We start from the raw sequence: 14,709 nt of genomic DNA, 5'->3' as shown, positions 1-14,709 counted from the left end.
GAGTCAGACACGACTGAGTAACTGAACTTTTTCTTCTTTTATTCTGCTTTTGACTCCATAATCCAGGAATCTCAAGTCTTCCTTACACATTCTTAATATGAAGGCAAACTTCCTCTTTCCCTTAAAGTACTGTATTTGCCTAACTTTATTAGAAATTTGTCATTGTAAAGTCTACTATTTTTACATGATTATTATTGTATGCACTGGTACTCTCAAAAAATTTGCACAAGCTTTGAACAATCTACCGCCATGCTATTTCTCAAAATCTTAATCACTGTACAATATAAGGTTTGCCATAGTGTTAGTATCTTCAAATACATACTCTTCTACCCAACATTTAACTTTTGAGTAATTTAAGGAAATAAATGAATAACAAATCAAATTAGTGCATGTATATGGAGGGTCTACGTGTTTTAAAATAGAAAAAAGGTTTTATTTTTCAGTTGATCATATACTCACATAAGAGAATAAAAACAGTCAGTAAAATGATTATAAACTCAAACTGAGTGACATAGTAGGAAGCTAATGATAGAAAAAAAGGTAAATTTAAAAACTTCTCCACATAAATAATTTTTAAAGACAATCATATTATAATTTTGTACATAATTAAAACAACAGATAATTAAGTCCTGTCTATGTACAATTTCATAATCCCTGGTTGATTTTGGTTAATTTAGATGAGTGGTATCCTACAGTTTTAATAGAGCTTAAATATATCCTAAATTAGGAGAAAGAAATGGCAACCCACTCCAGTATTCCTGCCTGGAGAATCCCATGGACAGAGGAGCCTGGTGGGCTTCTGTCTATGGGGATGCACAGAGTCGGACACTACTGAAACGACTTGGCAACAGCAGCAGCATATCCTAAATTGACTGTATATGATTAATGGGATGAATTTTTTCTCAGCCTTTAAAAAGTATCTATTTAATAAGCATATTTACTTAACAGTATAAGCAATTTTTAAAAATCTTAAATTTTGATTGACAGATGAGATTAATACTTCACCAATATTAACATCATTTCATCCTAACTAATTCCTTGCTGCTACTGCTGCTGCTAAGTCACTTCATTCGTGTCCGACTCTGTGCGACCCCATAGACGGCAGCCCACCAGGCTCCGCCATCCCTGGGATTCTCCAGGCAAGAACACTGGAGTGGGTTGCCATTTCCTTCTCCAGGGCATGAAAGGGGAAAGTGGAGGTGAAGTCGCTCAGTCGTGTCTGACTCTTAGCGACCCCATGGACTGTAGCCTAGCAGGCTCCTCCATCCATGGGATTTTCCAGGCAAGAGTACTGGAGTGGGGTGCCATTGCCTTCTTTGAATTCCTTGCTAGTCTGATATTATTCTCTCCATTTTACAGATGAAACAAATTCAAGTAATAAGTAATTTACCCCAAATCACATGGATGGAAGGCACATTAGCAAGAATCTGCATAATGTCAAAGCCCTTTCCACAAATCCATTGTCCAAACCATGACCTGGCAGAATAAAGAATCTGAATACTCTCTGCTGGGTTTTCAGTATCTTCCTTATAATATCAATGTCACGATAACAGAAGTAAAAAGAAATCCAATTAATCAAATTATTTTGTTATATACAGAAAATGATGTTTGCTAAAGTCAGTTCACAGGAATATAGTATTCCAAAATTTGGAATCAAAAACAATAAACTCTCATTTATCAGGTATTATCAGATCTCAGATGGGATTTTGGAATGGGATATACTATATTAATATACATGTGCTATTACATCAATTCTTGGGTTTTTTTTGTTTTTGTTTAAAATGTATTTATTTGGCTGTGGCGGGTCTTAGCTGCAGCATTTGATATCTAGTTCCCTGTCTAGGGATCAAACCTGGGTCCCCTCACTGGGAGTCTGGAGTCTTAGCCACTGGACTATCAGGGAAGTCCCCTATTGCATCAATTCTTAAGAAAGCACCTACTTGCTTTATTTTTATTTGTTCAGTTATATCAAAGTTAAAGAAAAAGCTAACTAGATTACTGTATTATTAGTTATATTATATTAATTTATTGTAATTATATATTTTATTATTATAATTAATTTAAAACAACTACCATTTGGGTTTCTCTGCTAATCTCCAAACCCAGTGAAGCTGACCTTTTAAAAAGTATTCTCTTGAGTAAACTTTATTAATACTTATAATATTTCTGTATTTTCAACTACAATTTGCTAAGTGTCCTCTCCTCTCAGAATTACCACAGAGCAAAAATCAGAACAATTAAGTAAAACTTTTAAAACCACTTGAAGGAAAATGTGTTTCCTTCTAAACCACATGTTAATATTCTTTGTGGTACCTTTTATAATAGTTTTGAACTTTTTATGGCAGTTCAAAAGTCTGGAAGGCAATTTTTCTTTCAAGTTATTTATCAGCATGGTTTTTACACAGTTGAGTCATCCTGAGTTCAACCTATTGAGTCACCTGCTTACAGAATCTGCCAACCACAATTTACTAACTGCAGTTTCCTCAAACTTATAACTGAACAAACTCAGGAAGGCCTGGGAACTGTTTAATGTTTTCCAAAATAGTAACTGAAAATATTCTTTCAGAACAGCTTAAGTTTAAGAAAATAAAACAAAAAGCAACTCTCTTCCTCTCGATGAGCCCTCCACTGATGGCGTTCTCACTCTATCTTGTGAAGAGGGAGAGAAGGAGCTCAACCTAAGAAGGAAATAAACTTATATGCTTGTATAATTTTTTGGAAAGTAATCCACTAAAAGTAATTCCTAGTCAATGACTATTCTGATCATACAGAGTGAACATTTATTTTTAAAATATAAAACGCGGGGCTTCTCTGGTGGCTCAGTGGTAAAAGAATTCACCTGCCAGTGGAGGAGACGTGGATTGGATCCTCGGTCTGGGAACATCCCACATGCCTTGTAGCAACTAAGCCTGTGCCCCATAACTACTGAGACTGTGCTCTACAGAGCCTGGGAACCGCACTAATGAGCCCATGTGCAGCAACTACTCAAGCCTGTGCTCTTCAACAGGAGAAGCCACCGCACCACAGCTAGAGAGGAGCTCCCGCTTCTGCACTAGAGAAAAGCTCGAAAAGATTTAATTTCAAAATTAACACCATACCACACACATTCCAGGGCTGATTTTCACTATTTCCAATATACTGTTATGGAAATGATAAACCTATAAATTAAAGATTATGTAATAATTCCCTTAGACAAGATGAATATAACAATATATCTAGTCCAAACTGAAATAATCAACAAGTCTTGTAACTTAACAGTCTTGTTGGATCTGCCAAGTGACTTAATTAGATTATCATATGACCCCAAGTTAAGTATCTGTTTCCTCATTAAATCTATGCAAATACGATGCAAATACAAATACATGACAAATGTGTCAAGTTATTCAGAAAAAAGGAGGGAATTAAAATTACAACTCCAAAGTCTCTTAATAAAAGAACATCTTAATTACCTAGGACTGCTAAGCAAGGTAGTATGCATAACTGTACCTTATCACAATTACCAGGTCATTGTTTTGCTATTCTGAAAGGGTAAGTTTAATGTACTTAGAAAATCTTATCAGGAAAAAAGAGAACATCAAATGAGTGAGGCATGTTGAATGATTATAAAAAGAAGGGCAGTTTTTAAACATTACAGAAATAAGAAAATTTATCAAAATTCCACTAATTCTGAAAATATTTCTAGAGTTCCTTCATTTAATAACATACCAAATAAAATTTCAGCTTTTTGATAATGCAGCTATCATCATTATTGATTACTGTTATGATATAGTCTAATTATTGATTGATATAAAGTATTGTTGCCTCTACACCAAACTGTTCTAGAAAGACAAAATTTGAGTTGTAACTACATTTTAGTTTCTCCTGTAACCTTTTGTGCTATCAAGCTCCCAATCTACCATCATCATACTTTTTAAAACTTTGTTTTTGATATTTCATATGCTATGGTAGAGGAAATCAGATTAGATAATTTGTCGGAATTATGTTTGAAACACTAAGTGCTGGAGAGTGAGTAAAACATATTAGAAATACATTTCATTCAACAAGGTTTCTGAATACCAAATTTCTGCCACTGTGAATCTTACAGCCCTTAGAATGATATTACAGCCTGCAGGAACAGAGACTAATAGACACATCACTGCAAAACAGATTAAACGGTTTTACATATAACACAGAGGTGAGACAAAGACGGTGGGGAAAGATAGTCCTGTTAGGTATATCAGGAAAGATATCACAGAAAAGGAGGCATTTGAGTTGGGACTTGAGAAAAGCATGAATACCTAGATTCTTGAGTTGAAACTTCAAAAACACAATGCCCCTATCAGGATATGGTAGAGCAGAAAAGAAGGGCTCTTAGGACATGTGAAAGGCATGTGCAGACACAAACATAGATGCAACAGTATGGCCCATGTGGAGAACTCAAAGTACAATGAGATGGACTGAATGATAACAACGGAGTAAGCGAGCAGCAAGACTGAAGGACCCTACTTAGAGAGCTCCGTAATAGTCCAGCCAAATGAGGATGGATGCTTTACAATAGAGATGAGGAGGATGCTGTAGACAAATACAATGTTAAAGCAGAATCAGCGATTTTTGGAACCAATAAGTTAAGGGCGAGAGAGGAACCTAAAACATTCTCAGATGTTGATTTGAGTGACAAAATGCAGTAGATATTGTTACGCCATTAGCCAGGATACAATATGATTAGGAAAGCCAAGGTTTGAGTGCTGAAACTTTAACACTGTAGTAGGCAGCAGCAAATACAGGTTTCACCTTCTCAATGACATCCATCGTGACCACAATACTCTAGCCTGCCTCCCCCTTCTCCATTCTCGATAGCTCTTACTTTGCTTTACTTCTTTTATCGCGGCAATAATTAAGCTATCACACTGTACTACTTACTTATTATTATTATTATTTTCTACTGTGCCCTTTCTAGAATTTAAGCTCCAAAGGGACAGGAATTTATGTTTAAACAATGCTGGACACTTCAGTCAGTCAGTTCAGTCGCTCAGTCGTGTCCGACTCTTTGCGACCCCATGAACCGCAGCATGCCAGGCCTCCCTGTCCATCACCAAATCCCGGAGTCCACCCAAACCCATGTCCATTGTGTCAGTGATGCCATCCAACCATCTCATCCTCTGTTGTCCCCTTCTCCTCCTGCCCTCAATCTTTCCCAGCATCACGGTCTTTTCAAACGAGTTAGCTCTTCACATCAGGTGGCCAAAGTATTGGAGTTTCAGCTTCAACATCAGTCCTTCCAATGAACACCCAGGACTGATCTCCTTTAGGATGGACTGGTTGGATCTCCTTGCAGTCCAAGGGACTCTCAAGAGTCTTCTCTAACACCACAGTTCAAAAGCATCAATTCTTCTGCGCCCAGCTTTCTTTATAGTCCAACTCTCAAGAAGCTAAATAAATAAATGTTAAATGAATGAAAGTATAGCAAGGAAGTCTGGGCTAGAGGTACAGACTCAGAAGATAGTTTTTAAACGATAGTGAAAGCAACTGGAAATATGACACTGTTTAGATTGAGTAGTGAAAGGAGAAGACACCAAAAAGCAAGACCGTGGAAAATGACCCAACATTAAAACTACAGAAATCTCTGAAGCAGTTAATAAAAGTATATACAAGACAGTGATTCACAGTGCTAAATGCAAAGGTCCAGTAGGAGAGGAATGAGGACTGAAATAATCTATTTTTTATTAAGAGATGATTAGTGATCTTAACAGTAACATTAGTTTTGTGGAAGTGGAACTAGAAGTCAGGCTGCAATAACTGGAGATGCTATTGGGAGGTTAGAAAATATAAAAAGATTTTAAGTCCAGCTATGTAGCTAAAGGAGTTAAGAATGGGTGTGATCAGAGAACCTTTATATTTTATATTAGGATGCAGATAACTGAATTTATTTATATAATGAGAAGAAAAAGAGGAATAGGTTTAAGATAAGGTAAATGAACACAATGTATATGTGAAGATGGATTTCAGAGCACAAGGACAGGGATATATGCCTTTTAAAACACAAGGCATAGAGAAGAAAAATTTAAAGACAATAATACACATGAAAAATTAAATGAGTACATCCCTAGTGGGATATATCCTAAAGATAAAAAGAACTGCAACAAAAAATTTACACTGCTTTCAGTAATTATACTGTTGGTGGTAATGTTAGTGCTTTGAGGGTGGTAAACTGCACAATGTACAACAAAGCAAATGAATAAACATGTGCCATTCTAATTCTATCATTTCTAAAGTTGTCGAGAACTTGTAACTTTTTAGAATGTAACTAATGTAAATACTTCGAATTAATCACACAGACACTTTTAAATTTATTTATGTATACACACACATAAACACAAAGAGAAACATTTGGTGATGAATACTAATACATGGGATTATACATGAGGAGCAGTAACACAAACAATACTGGCCATGAATTAGTAATTGTTACACCTGGAAGACAGGTACATGGGAATCCATCTTACTATTCTACTTCTGTGTTCTAAACAAAAATCCTCTCAAGGTTTCTACTCCAATTTTAATCAGAACAAAAAATAAAGTCTTTATAATAGCCCCCAAAAGCCCCACTTAAATCTACTTTTATTATCTTTCTTACCTCATCCTCTGGTAGTGGTAGTTTAGTCTCTAAGTCGTGTCTGACTCTTGCAACCCCGTGGACTGTAGCCCACCAGGCTCCTCTGTCCATGGGATTCTCCAGGCAAGAATACTGGAGTGGGTTGCCATTTTCTTCTCCCGGGGATCTTCCCACCCAGGAATAGAACCTTGGTCTCCTGCATTGCAGGCAGATTTTTTACTGACTGAGCAAGAGGGAAGACCGCATTCTCTACTAACCTCTAGATAGCTGTTTCTTGATGTTCTTGGAGTGCTTTCATTTTAGAGCCTTTCTATTTTTGTTATTCGCGCTAACACTTCTTACCAGGTTTTATATTTCTCCATAGCATTTATGTCTTCTAATATACTCAAATAGTTAACTTTGTTTGCTGTCTGTCTCTGCTGACTAGGTTAAGCTCACTGAAGGCAGGGAATTTATTTTCAGTTTTTGTTCACAGCTATACCTTAGAAAAGAAAGTAGAAAATGAAGTTGCTCAGTTGTGTCCAACTTTTTGCGGCCCCATGGACTGTAGCCCACCAGGCTCCTCCATCCATGAATGTTCCAGGCAAAAGTACTGGAGTGGGTAGCCATTTCCTTCTCTGGCTATACCTTAAGTACCTAGAAATGTGCCTAGGACATAGCAGATGCCCCCGAAGTATTTGTAAACTTGAATTAGTCATGGAATAAAGGGACACATCTCTTGACATAAGAAAAAAGGAGGGTAAGCAAAGGTATATAAATAGGTAGGTATAAGGGCAGGAAGTTAAGGGGGTTCCTGCTTATAACCTCAAATTCCTCTGTGCTGCAGGAGCAAGGTCATCTACTAAGGGAAAAAGGAAGAAGTTGAGTAGAGTAGTGACACCTTGGAATAACTGCTTTAGGAAATGAAGCTCAAAGGGGGCATAGAAAAGGCTGCCAACTGGTACCAGAAGCTCAGCTGAGACTGAAGACAACACAATGACACCAAAATACATTGGTATAATTTTCTCCTTCCGTGTTAAACATTCAGGGCAAGGCTTTCGAGAAGAAATTTCTGCATTGACATAAATGTTATATACCTGCACTGTCCTCCATGTGGCTATCTGAACACTTGAAATGTGGCTAGCATGACTGAGGAAATGGATAGTAAACTTACTTTTGCTTGACATTTCCCTAGCAGTCCAGTGGCTAAGACTTCATGCTCCCAATGCAGGGGCCATGAGTGCAATCCCCGGTCAGGGAACTAAGAGTCCACACAGAGCATCCAATAAATAAATAAATTAAAATTATAAAAATAAATCAATTTACTTTTGCTTCATTTAAATTTAAATAGCCACATGTGACTGCTGCTGCTGCTGCTGCTAAGTCGCTTCAGTCGTGTCCGACTCTGTGCGACCCCATAGACAGCAGCCCACCAGGCTCCCCCGTCGCTGGGATTCTCCAGGCAAGAATACTGGAGTGGGTTGCCATTTCCTTCTCCATTGCATGAAAGGGAAAAGTGAAAGTGAAGTCGCTCAGTCGTGTCCGACTCTTAGCGACCCCATGGACTGTAGCGTAGCAGGCTCCTCCATCCATGGGATTTTCCAGGCAAGAGTACTGGAGTGGGGTGCCATTGCCTTCTCCACCACATGTGACTAGTGGCTACCAATAATGGACAGCACATTTTCATTGGGATAAAAGTGGAGAAAATAAAAATACTACTCCAAGATAAGAAATTAAAAGGTAGATGTGACAGAAAGACAAAGGCACAAGGCAGTTAAGGTGGTTAAGTATGACTGAAATAATGTATCACATTACAAAGATTTTGGCTGGAAATAAAGAGAAAACTTGGGAGAATGTAGGAAATTCACCAATTAGGTTGACCACTGCCAATTATGTGACCACTGGAAAGGTTGCAAGGTGTGTGAATGACATCCATTTTGTGCTCAGTGCTTAAAAAATAATTACTTTAAACAGGCTTCTTGAAAGTAAACATTATGTATCATGAACCAAGATTTACCCAACCAGACCTATTTATTTCCTGAACTACCATATTTACTTTATCACAAAAATTTTTATAGGGTACAAACTTTTTTCTTATACATATCTTACAGAAAATAACAAAACTATGATGAAACAGGTACTACACAGAAAAATGAAAAACTGTTAAGTGGTTATACACTTTGCCTAATATTTCAGACACTAAACAGCAGAGTTGAGATCTGAGTCCAACTTGGCCTTGTTCTACCACCACATTCTGATATTTTAATAGATGGAAACTTTTGTTTCCATAGGAAGAGCCAAAATTCCCTAGAAGTATAAATTTTATATATGTGTACTTAGATGTATTACTCAGTTAAGTTCAGTCGCTCTTTGTGACTCTTTGCGATCCCATGGATTGTAGCACGCCAAGCTTCCCTGTCCATCACCAACTCCCAGAGTTTACTCAAACTTATGTCCACTGAGTCAGTGATGCCATCCAACCATCTCACCTCGGCTCCCCTGGACTGGTTGGATCTCCTTGCAGTCCAAGGGACTCTCAAAGTCTTCTCCAACACCACAGTTCAAAAGCATCAATTCTTCAGCGCTCAGCTTTCTTTCCAGTCCAACTCTCACCTCCATACATGACCACTGGAAAAACCATAGCCTTGACTAGACGGACCTTTGTTGGCAAAGAAGATTCTACATGCTGCTGCTGCTGCTAAGTCGCTACAGTCATGTCTGACTCTGTGCGACCCCATAGACAACAGCCCACCAGGCCCCTCCGTCCCTGGGATTCTCCAAGCAAGAATACTGGAGTGGGTTGCCATTTCCTTCTCCAATGCATGCATGTATGCTAAGTTGCTTCAGTCGTGTCCGACTCTATGTGACCCTACGGAAGCAGCCCACCAGGCTCCTCTGTCCGCAGGTTTCTCTAGGCAAGAATACCGGAGTGGGTTGCCATTTCCTTCTCCAAGATTCTACATGAGGAGGTCTTATATATCCAGGCCTTACTCACACACGGAATTTTCTATTTCCAAAAATGTCTACTCTGTAAATGGCAGAGGGGAGAAGGGTTATAATTGGGAAACGATAACATGTCATTTCTATGTAGAATACCTGACTTCCAGGCAAAGAACATCTAGAGAAGCACTGGACATATACATTATTTTTTAAATGCCTTATTATTTTACATACCGACAAATTTGTGATACATAGGTATCCCTATTAAAGTACAAATGTGATGGAAAGATAGTAACCATTTATAATTAATAAAATTTATGAAATTATTAGGTCTAGAGATCTCAAGAGAATGTGTGAGTGATGCAAGAATTTGGTCTGGCATGAGACTGAATTGGTATGGGATTATGACTATCCAGGGCAAAAATGGCACAGTATCGACACTCAAGAGGAGGCAAACATTGATAAAGAAATGATATTTTCCCATTATTAGGGTGCTTAGAGAATATGGCAGGCCAATGTTTGCTAAGCATTTCTAAGTGCCTTGGCAAGATTACTTTGAAGGCCTCCACTTTTCTAGTTGTCTTAATTTACTGTCCAATAGCTCTAAATAAAGTGGTGAAGGGCACTGGAAATGTGTGGGGATAACTTTTTTTCTATTAACATAATAACTAGAAAGAGATGGTAAAGACATTTAACTGTTGAAAAGCCAGGGATACCTACCATCCTAAAATTCACTATAAAACAAAGAACCAAATATCAATAGTACCAGTGACTGTTAATTATATGTATTAACTTGGGTAGACTATGGCGCCCAGTTGTTTGGTCAAACACCAGTCTAGATGTTGCTATGAAGGTATTTTTCAATCAGAAGACTGAGTAAAGCAGACTAACCTCCATAATGTACAAGGGGTTCATTCTATTAGTCAAAGGCCTTAAGAATAAAGAATGAGGTCCTCCAAAGAGGAAAAAGCCTGTGCCTTCAGACTGCTTTTAGAATCAGCATCAACTCCTGCTAGAATTTCCACTGTTGGCATGTAGTGTGTATTTCACAGTTCCCAGCCCCAACAAGAGGGTGAGTCAATCTCCTTAAAACTTCTTCTACTAGAGGAAAACATAGGCAAAACACTCTCCGACATAAATCACAGCAGGATCCTCCATGACCCACCTCCCAGAATATTGGAAATAAAAGCAAAAATAAACAAATGGGACCTAATTAAAATTAAAAGCTTTTCCACAACAAAGGAAACTATAAGCAAGGTGAAAAGACAGCCTTCAGAATGGGAGAAAATAATAGCAAATGAAGCAACAGACAAACAATCTCAAAAATATACAAGCAACTTCTGCAGCTGAATTCCAGAAAAATAAACGACCCAATCAAAAAATGGGCCAAAGAACTAAACAGACATTTCTCCAAAGAAGACATACAGATGGCTAACAAACACATGAAAAGATGCTCAACATCGCTCATTATTAGAGAAATGCAAATCAAAACCACAATGAGGTATCATTTCACACCAGTCAGAATGGCTGCTATCCAAAAGTCTACAAGCAATAAATGCTGGAGAGGGTGTGGAGAAAAGGGAACCCTCTTACACTGTTGGTGGGAATGCAAACTAGTACAGCCACTATGGAGAACAGTGTGGAGATTCCTTAAAAAACTGGGAATAGAACTGCCATATGACCCAGCAATCCCACTGCTGGGCATATACACCGAGGAAACCAGAATTGAAAGAGACGCGTGTACCCCAATGTTCATCGCAGCACTGTTTACAATAGCCAGGACATGGAAGCAACCTAGATGTCCATCAGCAGACGAATGGATAAGGAAGCTGTGGTACATATACGCAATGGAATATTACTCAGCCATTAAAAAAATACATTTGAATCGGTTCTACTGAGATGGATGAAACTGGAGCCCATTATACAGAGTGAAGTAAGCCAGAAAGAAAAACAACAACACAGTATACTAATGCATATATATGGAATTTGAAAGATGGTAACGATAACCCTATATGCGAGACAGAATAAGAGACACAGATGCATAGAACAATTTTATGGACTCTAAGGGAGAAGGTGAGGGTGGGACGTTCTGGGAGAATAGCATTGAAACATGTATATTATCATATGTGAAAGAGAACACCATTCCACGTTCGATGCATGAGACAAGGGCTCAGGGCCGGGGCAATGGGATGACCCAGAGGGATGGGATGGGGAGGGAGGTGGGTGGGGGGTCCAGGAAGGGGAACACATGTAAACCCATGGCTGATTCATGTCAATGTATGGCAAAAACTATTACAATATTGTAAAGTAATTAGCCCCCAACTAAAATAAATAAATTTATAAAAAAAAAAAACACAAAACTTCTTCTACTCCTTTTCTCTCTATACACACTTTAGTATACACACCCACACCCTATGGTTTTGTTTCCCTGGAGAATCCTAATAACGTACCCTGGTACAGTCAAAGCTATGGTTTTTCCAGTAGCCATGTATTGATGTGAGAGTTGGACCATAAGAAGGCTGAGCACCAAAGAGTTGATGCTTTCCAACTGTGGTGTTGGAGAAGACTCTTGAGAGTCCCTGGACTGCAAGGAGATCCAACCAGTCCATCTGAAAGGAAATCAACCCTGAATATTCATTGGAAGGACTGATGCTGAAGCTGAAGCTACAATACCTTGACCATCTGATGCAAAGAGCTGACTCATTGGAAAAGACCCTGATGCTGGGAAAGATTGAGGGCAGGAAGATAAGGTGGTGCCAGAAGATGAGATGGCTGATGGTATCATCAACTCACTAGACATGAGTTTGAGCAAACTCGGGGAGATAGTGAAGGACAGGAAAACCTGGCATGCTGCAGTCCATGGGGTCACAAAGAGTCAGACGTGATTTACTGACTGAACAACAATAACAACAACAACTGTGAAACACTATTAGCTTTCCTTATCTTTTTCCCATCTTCTAAATCCCTGCTTTCTGAGAAAAAGTAAAACCAAAAAAAGAGAAACAGGCAAATAACTGGTATTACTACATCAGGTGATTCTACAGTACAGAAAACATAAACATACCTCTACTTTAGAACTTATAGACTTATAGCACATTTCTGTAATTATATTTAAGTCTCTCCTCTTGGCCTGAAAGAGAAGCAAGTATTTTATCTGTCTTTAAATCTCAGTAGCTAGCAAAGAAACTGGCACAAAGCAATAAATGAATGACTGATTGTTACAATTCAATAATCACTGGATCTTCTTCCCTTGCATCTTAAAAACACAGCTTCTCTAAAAGGCATGTCTATGCCTAATAATTTAATGACAGGAATCATACTCCTAACACTGACAGATGCTTCAGAAAATGTCAATAGTTACAACACGAAACAGTATACTTTAAAATAATTTATCTTTAGGGTTAACAATCATTTGGACAAATTACACAGTTGTAGAAAAGTGGGGGGAGAAAAAGATTATCTCAAGTAATCAATACGGACATATAAAACAAAGCGATAGAATAGAGCCCAGAAATAAATTTTAGAATAAATGGTCAACAGATTTCCAATAAGGCTGACAAGACTAGTCAATGGGAAAAGGACAAATGAGCCTTGGAAATTTGGATATCCACAAGAACTAAATTGGATTTTTTCCCTTATACTACCTAAAAATTTATTTAAAAATGAATCAATGACTTATATGCAAGAGCTAAAACTGCAAAACTCTAAGGGCCATTTTTCATGATGTTGGCGTTGGTAACAATTTCTCAAATACGATACTGAAAGCATAGGCAATGAATAGCTATTATTTAGAAAATGAAAAATAACAAGTGTTCTCACAGAGAAACTGGATCCCAGTTGGTGAGAATGTACAATAGTGCAGAGCCTGTGGAAAACTTTTGAACTGTGGTGTCGGAGAAGAGTCCTGAGAGTCCCTTGGACTGCAAGGAGATCCAACCAGTCCATCCTAAAGGAGATCAGTCCTGGGTGTTCATTGGAAGGACTGATGTTGAAGCTGAAACTTCAATACTTTGGCCACTTAATGCGAAGAGCTGACTCATTTGAAAAGACCGTGATGCTGGGAAAGATTGAGGGCAGGAGGAGAAGGGGACAACAGAGGATGAGATGGTTGGATGGCATCACCGACTCAATGAACATGAGTTGGGGTAGACTCCGGGATTTGGTGATGGACAGGGAGGCCAGGAGTGCTGTGGTCCATGGGGTTGCAAACATGACTGAGCAACTGAACTGAACTGTGGAAAACAGTTTGGCTGTTCCTCAAAAAGTAAAACAAACTTTCATATGCTCTAGCAATCCCATTCTTAGGTATATACCCACAAGAAGTGAAAGGTGGAACTCAAACAAATATTTGTACACCAATGTTCACAGCAGCATTATTCATAATAGTGAAGAGGTAGAACAACCCAAAAGTCCATCAACATATGAATGGATAGCCAAAATGTGGTAAATACATACTATGGAATATTATTCATCTATAAAAAGCAATGAAATGCTGACACATGATACATAGGGGAATTCTGAAGACATTAAATTGAGTGAAATAAGCCAGTCACAAAAAGGACAAACTGTATGAATACACTTATATGAAATATCTAGAAGAGGCAATAATAATAATAATAATAATAATAATAATAATAATAATAATAATAATAATAGACCAAGAAAAGAGACCCAAGAGGTAACCAGAGGCTGGGAAGAGCAGGCTACTGGGAAATAGGGAGTTATTGTTTAATGAATCAAGAGTTTCTATTTGGGATGATGATAAAGTTCAGAATGTGCACAGTGGTGATGGTTGTATAATACTGTGAATATATTTGATTCCACTGAATTGCACACTTAAATGTTTAAAATGCTAAGTTTTACTGTTACCTTTTTTTAAACGAATGCCTGTTATCCCTCTACTCCAAAAGGACAATGAGGTTGCAGCCGATCAGGTGGCTGACCCAAGTGAAAAATGGTTAAAAAATTTCTGACTAGTCAACCATTCCACCTTCAAGGGAAAGGTATGATTAGAGGCAAGTGGACCATCCAACACACATTATGCTTATTCACTATTATTTCAAGCATTTCATCAGACCTGCTGTCTTAGTGGCTTAGCTAATTTAAATTCATCCTGAGACAACTTAGGGGGTCACCTAATCTAAGAATAGGGGTATCCTCTCCTTTTTTCTCCCACAACCAGGGCAGATTCCTTATAC

At 38.2% G+C, this 14,709-nt stretch overlaps 1 protein-coding gene and 1 long non-coding RNA gene across 13 annotated transcripts in view; both read right to left on the bottom strand.

Moving 5' to 3' along the window:
- JMJD1C (jumonji domain containing 1C) overlaps positions 1 to 14,709 on the bottom strand; it is a 296,047-nt gene that overhangs the window by 57,223 nt on the left and 224,115 nt on the right. The gene's annotated exons all lie outside the window — the stretch shown is intronic.
- Positions 3,902 to 8,216, bottom strand: LOC145537953 (uncharacterized). Its single transcript, XR_014076530.1, has 2 exons — positions 6,614 to 8,216; positions 3,902 to 5,408 (listed from the first exon to the last, which is right to left on the bottom strand). It is a non-coding gene; the product is annotated as an uncharacterized LOC145537953 (long non-coding RNA).

Source organism: Giraffa tippelskirchi, chromosome 2 (assembly GCF_054371585.1).
Source record: "Giraffa tippelskirchi isolate mGirTip1 chromosome 2, T2T-mGirTip1v1.2.pri, whole genome shotgun sequence".
Classification (NCBI taxonomy): Eukaryota; Metazoa; Chordata; class Mammalia; order Artiodactyla; family Giraffidae; genus Giraffa; species Giraffa tippelskirchi.
The sequence above is the reverse complement of the archived record's forward strand: the minus strand, read 5'-3'. Positions and strand labels throughout refer to the sequence as shown.